The sequence below is a fragment of the Procambarus clarkii genome, chromosome 50 (genome assembly GCF_040958095.1).
Source record: "Procambarus clarkii isolate CNS0578487 chromosome 50, FALCON_Pclarkii_2.0, whole genome shotgun sequence".
NCBI classification, from domain to species: domain Eukaryota; kingdom Metazoa; phylum Arthropoda; class Malacostraca; order Decapoda; family Cambaridae; genus Procambarus; species Procambarus clarkii.
This window is the reverse complement of record NC_091199.1, coordinates 23,293,785-23,312,534: the sequence shown is the minus strand read 5'-3', so window position 1 is coordinate 23,312,534 and position 18,750 is coordinate 23,293,785.

Sequence of the window (18,750 nt, the reverse complement as noted above, 5' to 3'; positions counted from 1 at the left end):
TTGAATTCCCTGTCTAAAATCATGTAGGCATAAGCAATTGCTTTATGCTTACATTCCACCATGCCTCTAGGATTTTGACGGTCTAAACGACATTCAAAATCGTAATAGGCGGTGTGAGTTGGGCTATAGGTCCTACCGTAATTTTTAAAAAATATTTTCTCATTAGGATTATAGAACGAAAATACTTGGGATACAGTGCATGACTCTTCGTGAGCCTGAATTTCATCTAAGGGAACATGCAAAAGGCATATTTTGCAGAATTTATGAGTGTTAGGAATCCTTCCAGAGTTATGGTTGATACTCTTTACAAATTTATCAAAGTCCTTGATCAGACAAAGATGCTTGCCTTCTAATAACAACAAAGGGACTTTATCGGCATACTTTTCCTGGCTTTTCCTAGCTAAACTAAGATAGTATCTGTTACTTTCATGAGTTACTGTATAAATATAAATAGAAATTTTGTTAAGCTTCTCTATTTTCTTAAGATTATCGAATGATACAGGGAATCTGATTTCATCTGCCCATACTACGAATCTTCTACACCATTGAAGGTTTTTGTAACACTTTCTAACGTTATCAATGGTCCTGCCCAATGCTAAGTTTTTATACGCCGCAATGCACTGTAACAAACACTCATCTCCTTCACTTTCAGGGTTAAATACTGATTCTTTACCCTTTAATTTTGCAGGATATGATACGTAAGATCCAAGGCGCATAGGGTGGCGAATATATGAAAAATTAATGGCAAAGCCTGACGTGGAATGAATTCCTACACTTGAGGATTGGACATTTTTTAGGCATTCATCAATTTTAGCAGACATTTCGTCAACCCATGAATTTACGAGAACTTCCACCTCTTCCTGTGTAACAGTCTGAGTTTCGCCTCTAATTGAAAATACTTCGTCTAATATTTCATATTGATCGTCTGCATGATTAAGTTTTTGCAAAATTAGGTTTACGTCTGGGTAAATATGAAATGAGGGAGGGAATTCTTCCTGTATTTGTCTGAACTGATTGTCTATATATTCTAAAAAAAATTCTCTATACCTATTTATATATACGTTGGGTCAGCGTCTAAATGACCGGGAATGGAGAAAGAATGTCTCGAGAATGATCCTTCGAAATGGCGTATGACTTCTAACACTCGCGGAAAAACGTTATCTAAGTTAAGTACCTCTGGGGAATCTGGAGCATTGACTTCTTCATCTGATATGTCATGAACAGGGGGTTGATTGTCTTCTTCTTCATCCGAGGATGCCTGCAGGTTGCCGTCTGGCGCATCTTCTTCTAGCTCCTGGGAAAGCTGGGGTTGACAGCGTACAGGCGTGCTCCACTCAGAGGGCTGGGTTGAATCCAGGGGCGATTCTGTAATATAATATTAGCAATGAATAAACGTTAAGAGGAAAGCAAATTTGAAAACCTTAATAGGAAAACAATGTTTGTAACTTTAAGAGGAAAATATTGTCTAAATAAAAGGATTTATTAAGAGGAAAAACAAAAAGTCTAAATAAGAGGAAAAACTGAAGTACAGATAAATAATAATATTACTTACGAGCTGGGATGTTGATTCCACCAAGTATGAGATTCTCTTGATCACGAATAGGAACTCCTGTAATGGAAACATTTTTCTGTATGAGTACATATTACTTGTTTATACACTTGTTAAAATATACAATTATTAACTTTTTAAATTACGAAAATTATTGTGAAAACGTACGGTTATTTATGATGCGACGGCGTTTGGGTGGAGGTTCAATGACGTTTCTGGCATCGGTGGGAGGCTCCTGGTTAACGGACCAACGACAGTATGGGCAGGAAGTAGAACCATGAACTGAAATAAGAATAATAATATATATAAATTGACTGTCTGTATGTATGTATGTATGTGTGTTTCAGATATATATTTTCTTTGAAAGTTTATTGAATGTGCGAGAAAAAGCGGTACTTACGATTTGCACAATAGAGTTGACCACAGCTGGTACAGGTTACGTCAAAATGTCCAGGCGGTGTAGACCCGTTGCATCCTATACAGTACAGTCTGCATTCTTGAAGAGCGTTGATGGACATTTCACCTAGGCATGTTAAACATCGTGTTTGATACACATCCCTGATTTCGTTGTTGAGAGGAGGGGGGACACACTGACATGATGATATGACTAGGCTTGGGAACCTTGTGAACAGGATGAAGATTGAATGTTGACTGAAAGTGTAGGAGTCTAAGACTTTGACCTTAAGCGATCTGAGGGGGGCCCCTGAATGAGCGTAATAACAATAATGTGCCCCTGAGTGAGCGATTGGCTGTTTTATTATTAGCGAGAATGATTGGCGAATACTGGGAATAAACTCTTTTATTATAAATTGTGTAAACTAAGAATTAGATGACTAAATAAATTATAAATAAATAAATATGTTTTATTAACGCCTAATGCATATATATATATATTATTACGGTGGTGAACGCTGGCAGTGACTGGTAGATGACAGGGCAGGTAATCAGGTGATGATTGCCTCGGACAGATAGCCCGGGGGGCAGGTAGCTGGTGCCAGCTTAGATAGTCTCGGAGGCAGTTTCAGTAATAAAGGTTACATTGAGATGCTTCGGATGATTTGTGTAAAAACTGACTGGTTAATGAAAAAAGGGAATAAAACATTACGATGTCAGAAAAATAGGAAGAGAGAATAATATGAAGAGGAGAGAGAGAGACGAGAGAGAGAGAGAGAGTGGAGGGACGGTCCAGATATTATGGAGAAGATAAGATAAGATAAGAGGTGACCTGCATGCGGCGTCTGGCTGACCGGCTAAAGTAAACACAGGTGACGCGAGAGATTGTGAGGTAAGGGGGGAGGGAGGGACATTATCGTATGACATTATTTTCATCATAAGAACTTTAACAAACTTGTATGAACTTATTTTCAGCATAAGAACTTTTAACAAAATTCTAAAATCTGTGACTGACAAAATTTACCTGAAAACCCTGGCTCACACGCGGGATATTGGAACCTGAAAACCCTGACTCACAAACACGAATTTCTAAATTGACCTGAAAACCCTGACTCACAGACACGAATTTCCGTTGTTGAAAACATTCAAAATATGTCCGTAGATTTTACCTGGAAATGCCGTGACACAAACACAATATTTTCTAAAAATTTTCTTTAAGATTTTCCTACTTATTTTCATCATAAAATCTTTTAACAAACTTCTAAAATCTCGGAAATTATTTTTCTCATAAGAATTCCTTACTTCCAAATCTGTGACTGCCCAAATTTACTGAAAACCCTGACTCCCAAACACGAATTTCTAAATTTACCTGAAAACCTTGACTCCCAGACACGAATTTCCCCCGAAAACAAAAATTTGTCTGTGGGTTGTCATCCCAACTACTGCGGTGACGGTGGTGTGTGGTGGTGACGTTGGTGTATAATGGTGACGGTGGTGTGTGGTGGTGACGGTGGTGTGGTGGTGACGGTGGTGTGTGGTGGTGACGGTGGTGTGTGGCGGTGACGGTGGTGTATAATGGTGACGGTGGTGTGTGGTGGTGAATGTGGTGTGTGGTGGTGACGGTGTGTGGTAGTGATGGTGGTGAGTGATGGTGAAGGTGGGGTGTGGTGATCACGGTGGTGGTGACTGTGGTGTTTGGTGGTGACGGTAATGTGTGGTGGTGACGGTGGTGTGTGGTGGTGACGGTGGTGTGTGGTGGTGATGGTGGTGTGTGAAGGTGGGGTGTGGTGATAACGATGCTGGTGACTGTGGTGTTTGGTGGTGACGGTAATGTGTGGTGGTGGCGGTGGTGTGTGATGGTGAAGGGGAGATGTGGTGATGATGATGGTGGTGACTGTGGTGTTTGGTGGTGACGGTGATGTGTGGTGGTGACGATGGTGTGTGGTGGTGACGATGGTGTGTGGTGGTGACGGTGGTGTATAATGGTGAAGGTGGTGTGTGGTGGTGACGTTTGTGTGTGGTAGTAATGGTGGTGTGTGAATGGTGAAGTTGGGGTGTGGTGATGACGGTGGTGTGTGGTGGGGACGGTGGTGTGTGGTGGTGACAGTGGTGTGTTGTGGTGATGGTGGTGTGTGGTGGTGACAGTGGTGTGTGATGGTGAAGGTGGTGTGTGGTGATGACGAAGGTGGTGACTGTGGTGTGTGGTGGTGACGGTGGTGTGTGGTGGTGACGGTGGTGTGTGGTGGTGACGGTGGTGTGTGGAGGTGACGGTGGTGTGTGGTGGTGTATAATGGTGACGGTGGTGTGTGGTGGTGAATGTGGTGTGTGGTGGTGACGTTGGTGTGTGGTAGTGATGGTGGTGTGTGATGGTGAAGGTGGGGTGTGGTGATCACGGTGGTGTGTGGTGGTGACGGTGGTGTGTGGTGGTGACGGTGGTGTGTTGTGGTGACGGTGGTGTGTGGTGGTGACGGTGGTGTGTGGTGCTCACGGTGGTGTGTGGTGGTGACGGTGGTGTACAATAGTGACATTGGTGTGTGGTGGTGACGGTGGTGTGTGGTGGTGACGGTGGTGTGTAATGGTGAAGGTGGGGTGTGGTGATGACGATGGTGGTGACTGTGGTGTTTGGTGGTGACGGTGGTGTGTGGCGGTGACCGTGGTGTGTAGTGCTGACGGTGGTGTGTGGTGGTGACGGTGGTGTACCAATGGTGACAGTGGTGTGTGATGGTGACGGTGGTGTGTGGTGGTGACGGTGGTGTGTGATGGTGTAGGTGGTGTGTGGTGGTGACGGTGGTGTATAATGGTGACGGTGGTGTGTGGTGGTGACGGTGGTGTGTGGTGGTGACGGTGGTGTGTTGTGGTGACGGTGGTGTGTGGTGGTGACGGTGGTGTGTGGTGCTGACAGTGGTGTGTGGTGTTGACGGTGGTGTACAATGGTGACAGTGGTGTGTGGTGGTGACGGTGATGTGTGGTGGAGACGGTGGTGTATAATGGTGACGGTGGTGTGTGGTGGTGACAGTGGTGTGTTGGGGTGACGGTGGTGTGTGATGGTGAAGGGGGGATGTGGTGATGACGATGGTGGTGACTGTGGTGTTTGGTGGTGACGGTGGTGTGTGGTGGTGACCGTGGTGTGTAGTGCTGACGGTGGTGTGTGGTAGTGACGGTGGTGTACCAATGGTGACAGTGGTGTGTGGTGGAGACGGTGGTGTTTGGTGGTGACGGTGGTGTGTGATGGTGAAGGTGGTGTGTGGTGGTGACGGTGGTGTATAATGGTGACGGTGGTGTGTGGTGGTGACGGTGGTGTGTGGTGGTGACGGTGGTGGATAATGGTGACGGTGGTGTGTGGTGGTGACGGTAGTGTGTGGTGGTGACGGTGGTGTGTGATGGTGAAGGTGGTGTGTGGTGGTGACGGTGGTGTATAATGGTGACGGTGGTGTGTGGTGGTGACGGTGGTGTGTTGGGGTGACGGTGGTGTGTGATGGTGAAGGGGGGATGTGGTGATGACGATGGTGGTGACTGTGGTGTTTGGTGGTGACGGTAATGTGTGGTGGTGACGGTGGTGTGTGGTGGTGACGGTGGTGTGTGGTGGTGACGGTGGTGTGTGGTGGTGACGGTGGTGTGTGGTGGTGTGTTGTGGTGACGGTGGTGTGTGGTGGTGTGTGGTGCTCACAGTGGTGTGTGGTGGTGACGGTGGTGTACAATAGTGACAGTGGTGTGTGGTGGTGACGGTGGTGTATAATGGTGACGGTGGTGTGAGGTGGTGACGGTGTTGTGTGATGGTGAAGGTGAGGTGTGGTGATGACGATGGTGGTGACTGTGGTGTTTGATGGTGACGGTAATGTGTGGTGGTGACGGTGGTGTGTGGTGGAGACGGTGGTGTGTGGTGGTGACGGTGGTGTGTGGTGGTGACGGTGGTGTGTTGTGCTGACGGTGGAGTGTGGTGGTGACGGTGGTGTATAATGGTGACAGTGGTGTGTGGTGGTGCCTGTGTTGTGTGGTGCTGACGGTGGAATGTGGTGGTGACGGTGGTGTATAATGGTGACAGTGGTGTGTGGTGGTGACGGTGGTGCGTGGTGCTAACGTTGGTGTGTGGTAGTGATGGTGGTGTGTGGCGGTGACGGTGATGTATAATGGTGACGGTGGTGTGTGGCGGTGACGGTGATGTATAATGGTGACGGTGGTGTGTGGTGGTGAAGGTGGTGTGTGGTGGTGACGTTGGTGTGTGGTAGTGAGGGTGGTGTGTGGCGGTGACGGTGATGTATAATGGTGACGGTGGTGTGTGGTGGTGAAGGTGGGGTGTGGTGATGACGTTGGTGTGTGGTGGTGACGGTGGTGTGTGGTAGTGATGGTGGTGTGTAATGGTGAAGGTGGGGTGTGGTGACGACGGTGGTGTGTGGTGGTGACGGTTGTGTGTGGTGGTGACGGTGGTGTGTTGTGGTGACGATGGTGTGTGGTGGTAACGGTGGTGAGTGGTGCTCACGGTGGTGTGTGGTAGTGACGGTGGTGTACAATAGTGACAGTGGTGTGTGGTGGTGACGGTGGTGTGTGGTGGAGACGGTGGTGTATAATGGTGACGGTGGTGTGTGGTGGTGACGGTGGTGTGTGGTGGTGACGTTGGTGTGTGATGGTGAAGGTGGGGTGTGGTGATGACGATGGTGGTGACTGTGGTGTTTGGTGGTGACGGTAATGTGTGGTGGTGACGGTGGTGTGTGGTGGTGACGGTGGTGTGTAACGGTGACGGTGGTGTGTGGTGCTGACGGTGGTGTGTGGTGGTGACGATGTTGTATGGTGCTGACGTTGGTGTGTGATGGTGAAGGGGGGATGTGGTGATGACGATGGTGGTGACTGTGGTGTTTGGTGGTGACGGTGGTGTGTGGTGGTGACCGTGGTGTGTAGTGCTGACGGTGGTGTGTGGTGGTGACGGTGGTGTACCAATGGTGACAGTGGTGTGTGGTGGAGACGGTGGTGTTTGGTGGTGACGGTGGTGTGTGATGGTGAAGGTGGTGTGTGGTGGTGACGGTGGTGTATAATGGTGACGGTGGTGTGTGGTGGTGACGGTGGTGTGTGGTGGTGACCGTGGTGTGTGAAGGTGAAGGTGGGGTGTGGTGATGACGATGGTGGTGACTGTGGTGTTTGGTGGTGACGGTAATGTGTGGTGGTGACGGTGGTGTGTGGTTGTTACGGCCCTCTCGGGACGCAACGGGGTTCTTACTCTGATGTTGTTAGAGGAAGTTGTATCTGACCCCAAGCCAGTAGTGGCTTTCAAGGGATGTGATCCGTGACGCAAGAAACTTAAAGGGGGAAGGGAAAGAAAGTTAAGAACTTAAGACTATAATTTACCATCACCAAATAAATAATATATAAAAGAGTGCACAGGGGGAGGGGTATTAACACTGTACAGGGGAAATACACAATGGTCTTCTGCTGAAGACTCTGGATCCAGACTCTCGGTGCTCTTGATCCTCGTGGTCTCTTGACGAATCCTTCGACCAAGCTGAGTCTACCCCAGACACAGGCCAGCCAAAACACAGTTCCACTGGGGGCACCGCCGTGGAGGCCGTCAACCACAAGTCCAGCAGGTCTGCTGGCAGGTTCCGGATCAGCAAGGCTGGTCAGGCCACTCCACGGGCGATATAAGGGTAACGCCCTAGACAGGAGCCTCGTGTGATACCACAAATCACTCTCCTGTCCTCAATACCCTAGTGGATAATCGTCTCCAGCAGTCGGTCCCGGGTAATCCTTCTACTGCCACTCCACTGGCAGGGTAACACCTACAGTGTTCTTCCGGGGGGACGACTTCACAGCTGCTGCAGCAAAGCACAAGGTATGGAGACGGCTGCCTTGGGTAGACTGACTCAACTTCCATCACAGCAGTCCCAGGTCGACTCTGTAAGCAGACACGTCATCAATAACTGGGACACACTAAGGCACCTCACTTACAGGCTCAGACACAAACGCCCACCTATCCACTCCATAGATGGCGCTGGTGTCTGAGCACCACCTCACCAGAGGTCAGCAGCGGCTGTGTTGAGCGCTGAACCAGACTGAAAACTGGCCCTCGAGGCCAGTACACGTCGTCCTCACCAGGTGTCGTCGTCCGTTTGGAGGGGGTTTCGGGAGCTGACCCACAGATGGCGCTGTGGGATATTTGGGTTTGATTCTGATTAATTAATAATTAAAATAGTAAATTAAATTACGTAGGACCACCCGCTTTTAAAGTAAAGAGGGAAACTGAGAATTTCAGATCATTAGATAAAATTCTAGAGAAAACCAGTGACTATGGATATGACTAGAAAGTATGATCATAAGAATAATTAATGGGCTGTATTATTAAAAAACCAAACCTCAAACACCTACATTGGGGGGTTATTACTGGAGGTCAGTACGTCCAGGAATCAGTGTGGTTCGTTCACTAATTCAATTAATAATAATCTAATCCTATAAATAATGTTGAATATAATATTATTCATACAAAGAAGAACATGAATATGAGCATAGTAATGAGTTACAGTAAATCACACATTATGTTGAACATTCTGAATGTATCAAATTGCTAAAATATAGGAAAAAGAAATAAGCCTTAGCTTGTAGTAGGTTCCTTTAGATAACTCTGGAAGTCCTCTTAATCTCCAAGTCTGGCACATTGGCGAATGGCACGATTAACATGGAGAAGGCAGCATGAGGAATCCGTCTCTCAAGCTGCAAGATAAATAACTACCAGTAGCAATTGATTTAACTACTCAATTCATATTCAAGATTATTGATATCTACAGATAGAATTCTAATCACCTGTTATTAGGTGTTATCTTGCCGCGTGACGTGCAATCACCCCGCTATTAATAAACTTATAAATGATGCATCAAATAAAAGGTACTTAGCTGTGGGCACTGTGTAAGTATTAAGATTGCCGTAATTACGCATCCCAAGTTCCGGTGAACCTATCCTGGATTGATGCGTTTCAAGCTGGCTGATCACGTGTCGTCACGAACCAAGTCTAAGATCCCTCTTTAACACCAGCACTAGTTGAAGATATTATCTGCAAGGTCGTTCACGCCTCACAGTGGCGGCTTTCCTCTGTGGATGGACACACTTGTCCTATTTGCTGGACAATGGCGTCTTTTGTGAGTACGGTAAGCGTAGCTTTGCCTCCTTCTGGCCTTGCACGTGTCCGCTTCCCGACTGAGGATGACGTCCCCCAACCCACGCCCAGTCGACGTTCACAACACAAATTATTGTCTTGAACATTAATATTTCTCGCATTCGCACTTGAAACTCTAAAGACTGGACGGGTTTATTATTTAGAGGAACGGAATATTATTATTTAACTATTTAAGAATAGTAAAGATATAAGGGAGAGGAATTAATGTCTCCCCATAGCATTCATTGATGACGTTACCTCTATCGCGAGGTAGACGTTTTGATTCTAAAGCTCTATTCGGCTTTTAGTTAGAGAACCATTCGTCTGCAATCAGTTGCCATACAGAATGCTTTAATTATGGAGAATCGTATTTAATTCTCACACAAATTGTATATAATGTGTTTTACTGTAAAGAAATCTGACGCAATACTGGCGTCAGGTGACGTGAGAATTCTAGCCTAATGCACAGATGAATTATTAGTACATGAGAATTCTACGAGTTGTTACTTTTACTTACTACAATATTAATATGGTTAGTAATAAGTAATGAGAATACAACAATGCTGTATTCGATGTTGGAAATATCCAACAGGCGCGGTCGTCACTGCTCCGGGCTCGGACGCTGGATCCGGGTTCGTAACAGTGGTGGTGACGGTGGTGTGTGGTGGTGACGTTGGTGTGTGTTGGTGACGGTGGTGTGTGGTGGTGACGGTGGTGTGTGGTGGTGACGGTGGTGTGTGGCAGTGACGGTGGTGTGTGGTGGTGTATAATGGTGACGGTGGTGTGTGGTGGTGAATGTGGTGTGTGGTGGTGACGTTGGTGTGTGGTAGTGATGGTGGTGTGTGATGGTGAAGGTGGGGTGTGGTGATCACGGTGGTGTGTGGTGGTGAAGGTGGTGTGTGGTGGTGACGGTGGTGTGTTGTGGTGACAGTGGTGTGTGGTGGTGACGGTGGTGTGTGGTGGTGACGGTGGTGACGGTGGTGTACAATAGTGACAGTGGTGTGTGGTGGTGACGGTGGTGTGTGGTGGAGACGGTGGTGTGTAGTGGTGACGGTGGTGTATGGTGGTGACGGTGGTGTGGTAGTGACGGTGGTGTGTGATGGTGAAGGTGGGGTGTGGTGATGACGATGGTGGTGACAGTGGTGTTTGGTGGTGACGGTGGTGTGTAGTGGTGACCGTGGTGTGTAGTGCTGACCGTGGTGTGAGGTGGTGACGGTGGTGTACCAATGGTGACAGTGGTGTGTGGTGGAGACGGTGGTGTTTGGTGGTGACGGTGGTGTGTGATGGTGAAGGTGGTGTGTGGTGGTGACGGTGGTGTATAATGGTGACGGTGGTGTGTGGTGGTGACGGTGGTGTGTGGTGGTGACGGTGGTGTGTGGTGGTGAAGGTGGTGTGTGGTGGTGACGGTGGTGTATAATGGTGACGGTGGTGTGTGGTGGTGACGGTGGTGTGTGGTGGTGACGGTGGTGTGTTGGGGTGACGGTGGTGTGTGATGGTGAAGGGGGGATGTGGTGATGACGATGGTGGTGACTGTGGTGTTTGGTGGTGACGGTAATGTGTGGTGGTGACGGTGGTGTGTGGTGGTGACGGTGGTGTGTGGTGGTGACGTTGGTGTGTGGTGGTGACGGTGGTGTGTGGTGGTGACAGTGGTGTGTGGTGGTGACGGTGGTGTGTGGTGGTGTCGGTGGTGTGTTGTGGTGACTGTGGTGTGTGGTGGTGACGGTGGTGTGTGGTGCTCACAGTGGTGTGTGGTGGTGACGGTGGTGTACAATAGTGACAGTGGTGTGTGGTGTATAATGGTGACGGTGGTGTGAGGTGGTGACAGTGTTGTGTGATGGTGAAGGTGAGGTGTGGTGATGACGATGGTGGTGACTGTGGTGTTTGGTGGTGACGGTGGTGTATAATGGTGACAGTGGTGTGTGGTGGTGCCTGTGTTGTGTGGTGCTGACGGTGGAGTGTGGTGGTGACAGTGGTGTATAATGGTGACGGTGGTGTGAGGTGGTGACAGTGTTGTGTGATGGTGAAGGTGAGGTGTGGTGATGACGATGGTGGTGACTGTGGTGTTTGGTGGTGACGGTGGTGTATAATGGTGACAGTGGTGTGTGGTGGTGCCTGTGTTGTGTGGTGCTGACGGTGGAGTGTGGTGGTGACAGTGGTGTATAATGGTGACAGTGGTGTGTGGTGGTGACGGTGGTGCGTGGTGCTAACGTTAGTGTGTGGTGGTGATGGTGGTGTGTGGCGGTGACGGTGATGTATAATGGTGACGGTGGTGTGTGGCGGTGACGGTGATGTATAATGGTGACGGTGGTGTGTGGTGGTGAAGGTTGTGTGTGGTGGTGACGTTGGTGTGCGGTAGTGAGGGTGGTGTGTGGCGGTGACGGTGATGTATAATGGTGACGGTGGTGTGTGGTGGTGAAGGTGGGGTGTGGTGATGACGTTGGTGTGTGGTGGTGACCGTGGTGTGTGGTAGTGATGGTGGTGTGTAATGGTGAAGGTGGGGTGTGGTGATGACGGTGGTGTGTGGTGGTGACGGTGGTGTGTTGTGGTGACGGTGGTGTGTGGTGGTAACGGTGGTGAGTGGTGCTCACAGTAGTGTGTGGTGGTGACGGTGGTGTACAATAGTGACAGTGGTGTGTGGTGGTGACGGTGGTGTGTGGTGGAGACGGTGGTGTATAATGGTGACGGTGGTGTGTGGTAGTGACGGTGGTGTGTGATGGTGAAGGTAGGGTGTGGTGATGACGATGGTGGTGACTGTGGCGTTTGGTGGTGACGGTAATGTGTGGTGGTGACGGTGGTGTGTGGTGGTGACGGTGGTGTGTGGCGGTGACGGTGGTGTGTGGTGCTGACGGTGGTGTTTGGTGGTGACGATGTTGCATGGTGCTGACGTTGGTGTGTGATGGTGAAGGGGGGATGTGGTGATGACAATGGTGGTGACTGTGGTGTTTAGTGGTGACGGTGGTGTGTGGTGGTGACCGTGGTGCGTAGTGCTGACGGTGGTGTGTGGTGGTGACGGTGGTGTACCAATGGTGACAGTGGTGTGTGGTGGAGACGGTGGTGTTTGGTGGTGACGGTGGTGTGTGATGGTGAAGGTGGTGAGTGGTGGTGACGGTGGTGTATAATGGTGACGGTGGTGTGTGGTGGTGACGGTGGTGTGTGGTGGTGACGGTGGTGTGTGAAGGTGAAGGTGGGGTGTGGTGATGACGATGGTGGTGACTGTGGTGTTTGGTGGTGACGGTAATGTGTGGTGGTGACGGTGGTGTGTGGTGGTGACGGTGGTGTGTGGTGGTGACGTTGGTGTATAATGATGACGGTGGTGTGTGTTGGTGACGGTGGTGTCTGGTGGTGACGGTGGTGACGGTGGTGTGTGGTGGTGTGTGGCAGTGACGGTGGTGACGGTGGTGTATAATGGTGACGGTGGTGTGTGGTGGTGAATGTGGTGTGTGGTGGTGACCTTGGTGTGTGGTGGTGACGGCGGTGTGTTGTGGTGACGGTGGTGTGTTGTGGTGACGGTGGTGTGTGGTGGTGACGGTGGTGTATGGTGGTGACGGTGGTGTGGTAGTAACGGTGGTGTGTGATGGTGAAGGTGGGGTGTGGTGATCACGGTGGTGTGTGGTGGTGACGGTGGTGTGTGGTGGTGACGGTGGTGTGTTGTGGTGACGGTGGTGTGTGGTGGTGACGGTGGTGTGTGGTGGTGACGGTGGTGTGTGGTGGTGACGGTAGTGTACAATAGTGACAGTGGTGTGTGGTGGTGACGGTGGTGTGTGGTGGTGACGGTGGTGTGTTGTGGTGACGGTGGTGTGTGGTGGTGACGGTGGTGCGTGGTGGTGACGGTGGTGTGTGGTGGTGACGGTGGTGTACAATAGTGACAGTGGTGTGTGGGGATGACGGTGGCGTGTGGTGGAGACGGTGGTGTGTAGTGGTGACGGTGGTGTATGGTGGTGACGGTGGTGTGGTAGTGACGGTGGTGTGTGATGGTGAAGGTGGGGTGTGGTGATGACGATGGTGGTGACTGTGGTGTTTGGTGGTGACGGTGGTGTGTGGTGGTGACCTTGGTGTGTAGTGCTGACGGTGGTGTGTGGTGGTGAAGGTGGGGAGTGGTGATGACGGTGGTGTGTGGTGGTGACGGTGGTGTGTGGTGGTGACGGTGGTGTGTTGTGGTGACGGTGGTGTGTGGTGGTGACGGTGGTGTGTGGTGCTCACAGTGGTGTGTGGTGGTGACGGTGGTGTACAATAGTGACAGTGGTGTGTGGTGGTGACGGTGGTGTATAATGGTGACGGTGGTGTGAGGTGGTGACGGTGGTGTGTGAAGGTGAAGGTGGGGTGTGGTGATGACGATGGTGGTGACTGTGGTGTTTGGTGGTGACGGTAATGTGTGGTGGTGACGGTGGTGTGTGGTGGTGACGGTGGTGTGTGGTGGTGACGGTGGTGTGTGGTGGTGACGGTGGTGTGTGGTGGTGACGGTGGTGTATAATGGTGACAGTGGTGTGTGGTGGTGACGGTGGTGTGTGGTGGTGCCTGTGTTGTGTGGTGCTGACGGTGGAGAGTGGTGGTGACGGTGGTGTATAATGGTGACAGTGGTGTGTGGTGGTGACGGTGATGTGTGGTGGTGACGGTGGTGTGTGGTGAAGACGGTGGTGTATAATGGTGACGGTGGTGTGTGGTGGTGACGGTGGTGTGTGATGGTGAAGGTGGGGTGTGGTGATGACGATGGTGGTGACTGTGGTGTTTGGTGGTGACGGTAATGTGTGGTGGTGACGGTGGTGTGTGGTGGTGACGGTGGTGTGTGGTGGTGACGGTGGTGTGTGGTGCTGACGGTGGTGTGTGGTGGTGACGATGTTGTATGGTGCTGACGTTGGTGTGTGGTGGTGACGGTGGTGTGTGGTGGTGACGGTGGTGTTTGGTGGTGACGGTGGTGTGTGGTGGTGACGGTGGTGAGTTGTGGTGACTGTGGTGTGTGGTGGTGACGGTGGTGTGTGGTGGTGACGGTGGTGTGTGGTGGTGACGATGTTGTATGGTGCTGACGTTGGTGTTTGGTAGTGATAGTGGTGTGTGATGGTGAAGGTGGGGTGTGGTGATGACGGTGGTGTGTGGTGGTGACGGTGGTGTTTGGTGGTGACGGTGGTGTGTGGTGGTGACGGTGGTGAGTTGTGGTGACTGTGGTGTGTGGTGGTGACGGTGGTGTGTGGTGGTGACGGTGGAGTGTGATGGTGACGGTGGAGTGTGTTGGTGACGGTAGTGAAGATGGTGTGTGGCGGTGACTGTGGTGTGTGGTGGTGACGGTGATGTGTGATAGTGACGGTGGTGTGTGGTGGTGTCGGTGGTGTGTTGTGGTGACGGTGGTGTGTGGTGGTGTCGGTGGTGTGTTGTGGTGACGGTGGTGTGTGGTGGTGACGGTGGTGTGTGGTGCTCACAGTGGTGTGTGGTGGTGACGGTGGTGTACAATAGTGACAGTGGTGTGTGGTGGTGACAGTGTTGTGTGATGGTGAAGGTGAGGTGTGGTGATGACGATGGTGGTGACTGTGGTGTTTGGTGGTGACGGTAATGTGTGGTGGTGACGGTGGTGTGTGGTGGTGACGGTGGTGTGTGGCGGTGACGGTGGTGTGTGGTGCTGACGGTGGTGTGGTATTGACGATGTTGTATGGTGCTGACGTTGGTGTGTGATGGTGAAGGGGGGATGTGGTGATGACAATGGTGGTGACTGTGGTGTTTAGTGGTGACGGTGGTGTGTGGTGGTGACCGTGGTGCGTAGTGCTGACGGTGGTGTGTGGTGGTGACGGTGGTGTACCAATGGTGACAGTGGTGTGTGGTGGAGACGGTGGTGTTTGGTGGTGACGGTGGTGTGTGATGGTGAAGTGGTGTGTGGTGGTGACGGTGGTGTATAATGGTGACGGTGGTGTGTGGTGGTGACGGTGGTGTGCGGTGGTGACGGTGGTGTGTGAAGGTGAAGGTGGGGTGTGGTGATGACGATGGTGGTGACTGTGGTGTTTGGTGGTGACGGTAATGTGTGGTGGTGACGGTGGTGTGTGGTGGTGACGGTGGTGTGTGGTGGTGACGTTGGTGTATGATGATGACGGTGGTGTGTGTTGGTGACGGTGGTGTGTGGTGGTGACGGTGGTGTGTGGTGGTGACGGTGGTGTGTGGCAGTGACGGTGGTGACGGTGGTGTATAATGGTGACGGTGGTGTGTGGTGGTGAATGTGGTGTGTGGTGGTGACGTTGGTGTGTAGTGGTGACGGCGGTGTGTTGTGGTGACGGTGGTGTGTTGTGGTGACGGTGGTGTGTGGTGGTGACGGTGGTGTATGGTGGTGACGGTGGTGTGTTAGTGACGGTGGTGTGTGATGGTGAAGGTGGGGTGTGGTGATCACGGTGGTGTGTGGTGGTGACGGTGGTGTGTGGTGGTGACGGTGGTGTGTTGTGGTGACGGTGGTGTGTGGTGGTGACGGTGGTGTACAATAGTGACAGTGGTGTGTGGTGGTGACGGTGGTGTGTGGTGGTGACGGTGGTGTGTGGTGGTGACGGTGGTGTACAATAGTGACAGTGGTGTGTGGTGGTGACGGTGGTGTGTGGTGGTGACGGTGGTGTGTTGTGGTGACGGTGGTGTGTGGTGGTGACGGTGGTGTGTGGTGGTGACGGTGGTGTGTGTTGGTGACGGTGGTGTACAATAGTGACAGTGGTGTGTGGGGGTGACGGTGGCGTGTGGTGGAGACGGTGGTGTGTAGTGGTGACGGTGGTGTATGGTGGTGACGGTGGTGTGGTAGTGACGGTGGTGTGTGATGGTGAAGGTGGGGTGTGGTGATGACGATGGTGGTGACTGTGGTGTTTGGTGGTGACGGTGGTGTGTGGTGGTGACCGTGGTGTGTAGTGCTGACGGTGGTGTGTGGTGGTGAAGGTGGGGAGTGGTGATGACGGTGGTGTGTGGTGGTGACGGTGGTGTGTGGTGGTGACGGTGGTGTGTTGTGGTGACGGTGGTGTGTGGTGGTGACGGTGGTGTGTGGTGATGACGGTGGTGTGTGGTGGTGACGGTGGTGTGTGGTGGTGACGGTGGTGAGTTGTGGTGACTGTGGTGTGTGGTGGTGACGGTGGTGTGTGGTGGTGACGGTGGAGTGTGATGGTGACGGTGGAGTGTGTTGGTGACGGTGGTGAAGATGGTGTGTGGCGGTGACGGTGGTGTGTGGTGGTGACGGTGATGTGTGATAGTGACGGTGGTGTGTGGTGGTGTCGGTGGTGTGTTGTGGTGACGGTGGTGTGTGGTGGTGTCGGTGGTGTGTTGTGGTGACGGTGGTGTGTGGTGGTGACGGTGGTGTGTGGTGCTCACAGTGGTGTGTGGTGGTGACGGTGGTGTACAATAGTGACAGTGGTGTGTGGTGGTGACGGTGGTGTATAATGGTGACGGTGGTGTGAGGTGGTGACAGTGTTGTGTGATGGTGAAGGTGAGGTGTGGTGATGACGATGGTGGTGACTGTGGTGTTTGGTGGTGACGGTAATGTGTGGTGGTGACGGTGGTGTGTGGTGGTGACGGTGGTGTGTGGCGGTGACGGTGGTGTGTGGTGCTGACGGTGGTGTGGTGGTGACGATGTTGTATGGTGCTGACGTTGTTGTGTGATGGTGAAGGGGGGATGTGGTGATGACAATGGTGGTGACTGTGGTGTTTAGTGGTGACGGTGGTGTGTGGTGGTGACCGTGGTGCGTAGTGCTGACGGTGGTGTGTGGTGGTGACGGTGGTGTACCAATGGTGACAGTGGTGTGTGGTGGAGACGGTGGTGTTTGGTGGTGACGGTGGTGTGTGATGGTGAAGTGGTGTGTGGTGGTGACGGTGGTGTATAATGGTGACGGTGGTGTGTGGTGGTGACGGTGGTGTGCGGTGGTGACGGTGGTGTGTGAAGGTGAAGGTGGGGTGTGGTGATGACGATGGTGGTGACTGTGGTGTTTGGTGGTGACGGTAATGTGTGGTGGTGACGGTGGTGTGTGGTGGTGACGGTGGTGTGTGGTGGTGACGTTGGTGTATGATGATGACGGTGGTGTGTGTTGGTGACGGTGGTGTGTGGTGGTGACGGTGGTGTGTGGTGGTGACGGTGGTGTGTGGCAGTGACGGTGGTGACGGTGGTGTATAATGGTGACGGTGGTGTGTGGTGGTGAATGTGGTGTGTGGTGGTGACGTTGGTGTGTAGTGGTGACGGCGGTGTGTTGTGGTGACGGTGGTGTGTTGTGGTGACGGTGGTGTGTGGTGGTGACGGTGGTGTATGGTGGTGACGGTGGTGTGTTAGTGACGGTGGTGTGTGATGGTGAAGGTGGGGTGTGGTGATCACGGTGGTGTGTGGTGGTGACGGTGGTGTGTGGTGGTGACGGTGGTGTGTTGTGGTGACGGTGGTGTGTGGTGGTGACGGTGGTGTACAATAGTGACAGTGGTGTGTGGTGGTGACGGTGGTGTGTGGTGGTGACGGTGGTGTGTGGTGGTGACGGTGGTGTACAATAGTGACTGTGGTGTGTGGTGGTGACGGTGGTGTGTGGTGGTGACGGTGGTGTGTTGTGGTGACGGTGGTGTGTGGTGGTGACGGTGGTGTGTGGTGGTGACGGTGGTGTGTGGTGGTGACGGTGGTGTACAATAGTGACAGTGGTGTGTGGGGGTGACGGTGGCGTGTGGTGGAGACGGTGGTGTGTAGTGGTGACGGTGGTGTATGGTGGTGACGGTGGTGTGGTAGTGACGGTGGTGTGTGATGGTGAAGGTGGGGTGTGGTGATGACGATGGTGGTGACTGTGGTGTTTGGTGGTGACGGTGGTGTGTGGTGGTGACCGTGGTGTGTAGTGCTGACGGTGGTGTGTGGTGGTGAAGGTGGGGAGTGGTGATGACGGTGGTGTGTGGTGGTGACGGTGGTGTGTGGTGGTGACGGTGGTGTGTTGTGGTGACGGTGGTGTGTGGTGGTGACGGTGGTGTGTGGTGATGACGGTGGTGTGTGGTGGTGACGGTGGTGTATAATGGTGACGGTGGTGTGAGGTGGTGACGGTGGTGTGTGAAGGTGAAGGTGGGGTGTGGTGATGACGATGGTGGTGACTGTGGTGTTTGGTGGTGACGGTAATGTGTGGTGGTGACGGTGGTGTGTGGTGGTGACGTTGGTGTGTGGTGATGACGGTGGTGTGTGGTGGTGACGGTGGTGTATAATGGTGACAGTGGTGTGTGGTGGTGACGGTGGTGTGTGGTGGTGCCTGTGTTGTGTGGTGCTGACGGTGGAGTGTGGTGGTGACGGTGGTGTATAATGGTGACAGTGGTGTGTGGTGGTGACGGTGGTGTGTGGTGGTGACGGTGGTGTGTGGTGGAGACGGTGGTGTATAATGGTGACGGTGGTGTGTGGTAGTGATAGTGGTGTGTGATGGTGAAGGTGGGGTGTGGTGATGACGGTGGTGTGTGGTGGTGACGGTGGTGTTTGGTGGTGACGGTGGTGTGTGGTGGTGACGGTGGTTAGTTGTGGTGACTGTGGTGTGTGGTGGTGACGGTGGTGTGTGGTGGTGACGGTGGAGTGTGATGGTGACGGTGGAGTGTGTTGTGACGGTGGTGAAGATGGTGTGTGGTGGTGACGGTGGTGTGTGGTGGTGACGGTGATGTGTGATAGTGACGGTGGTGTGGCGGTGGTGACGGTGGTGTGTGATGGGAACGGTGGTGCGGTGGTGGTGGTGATGGT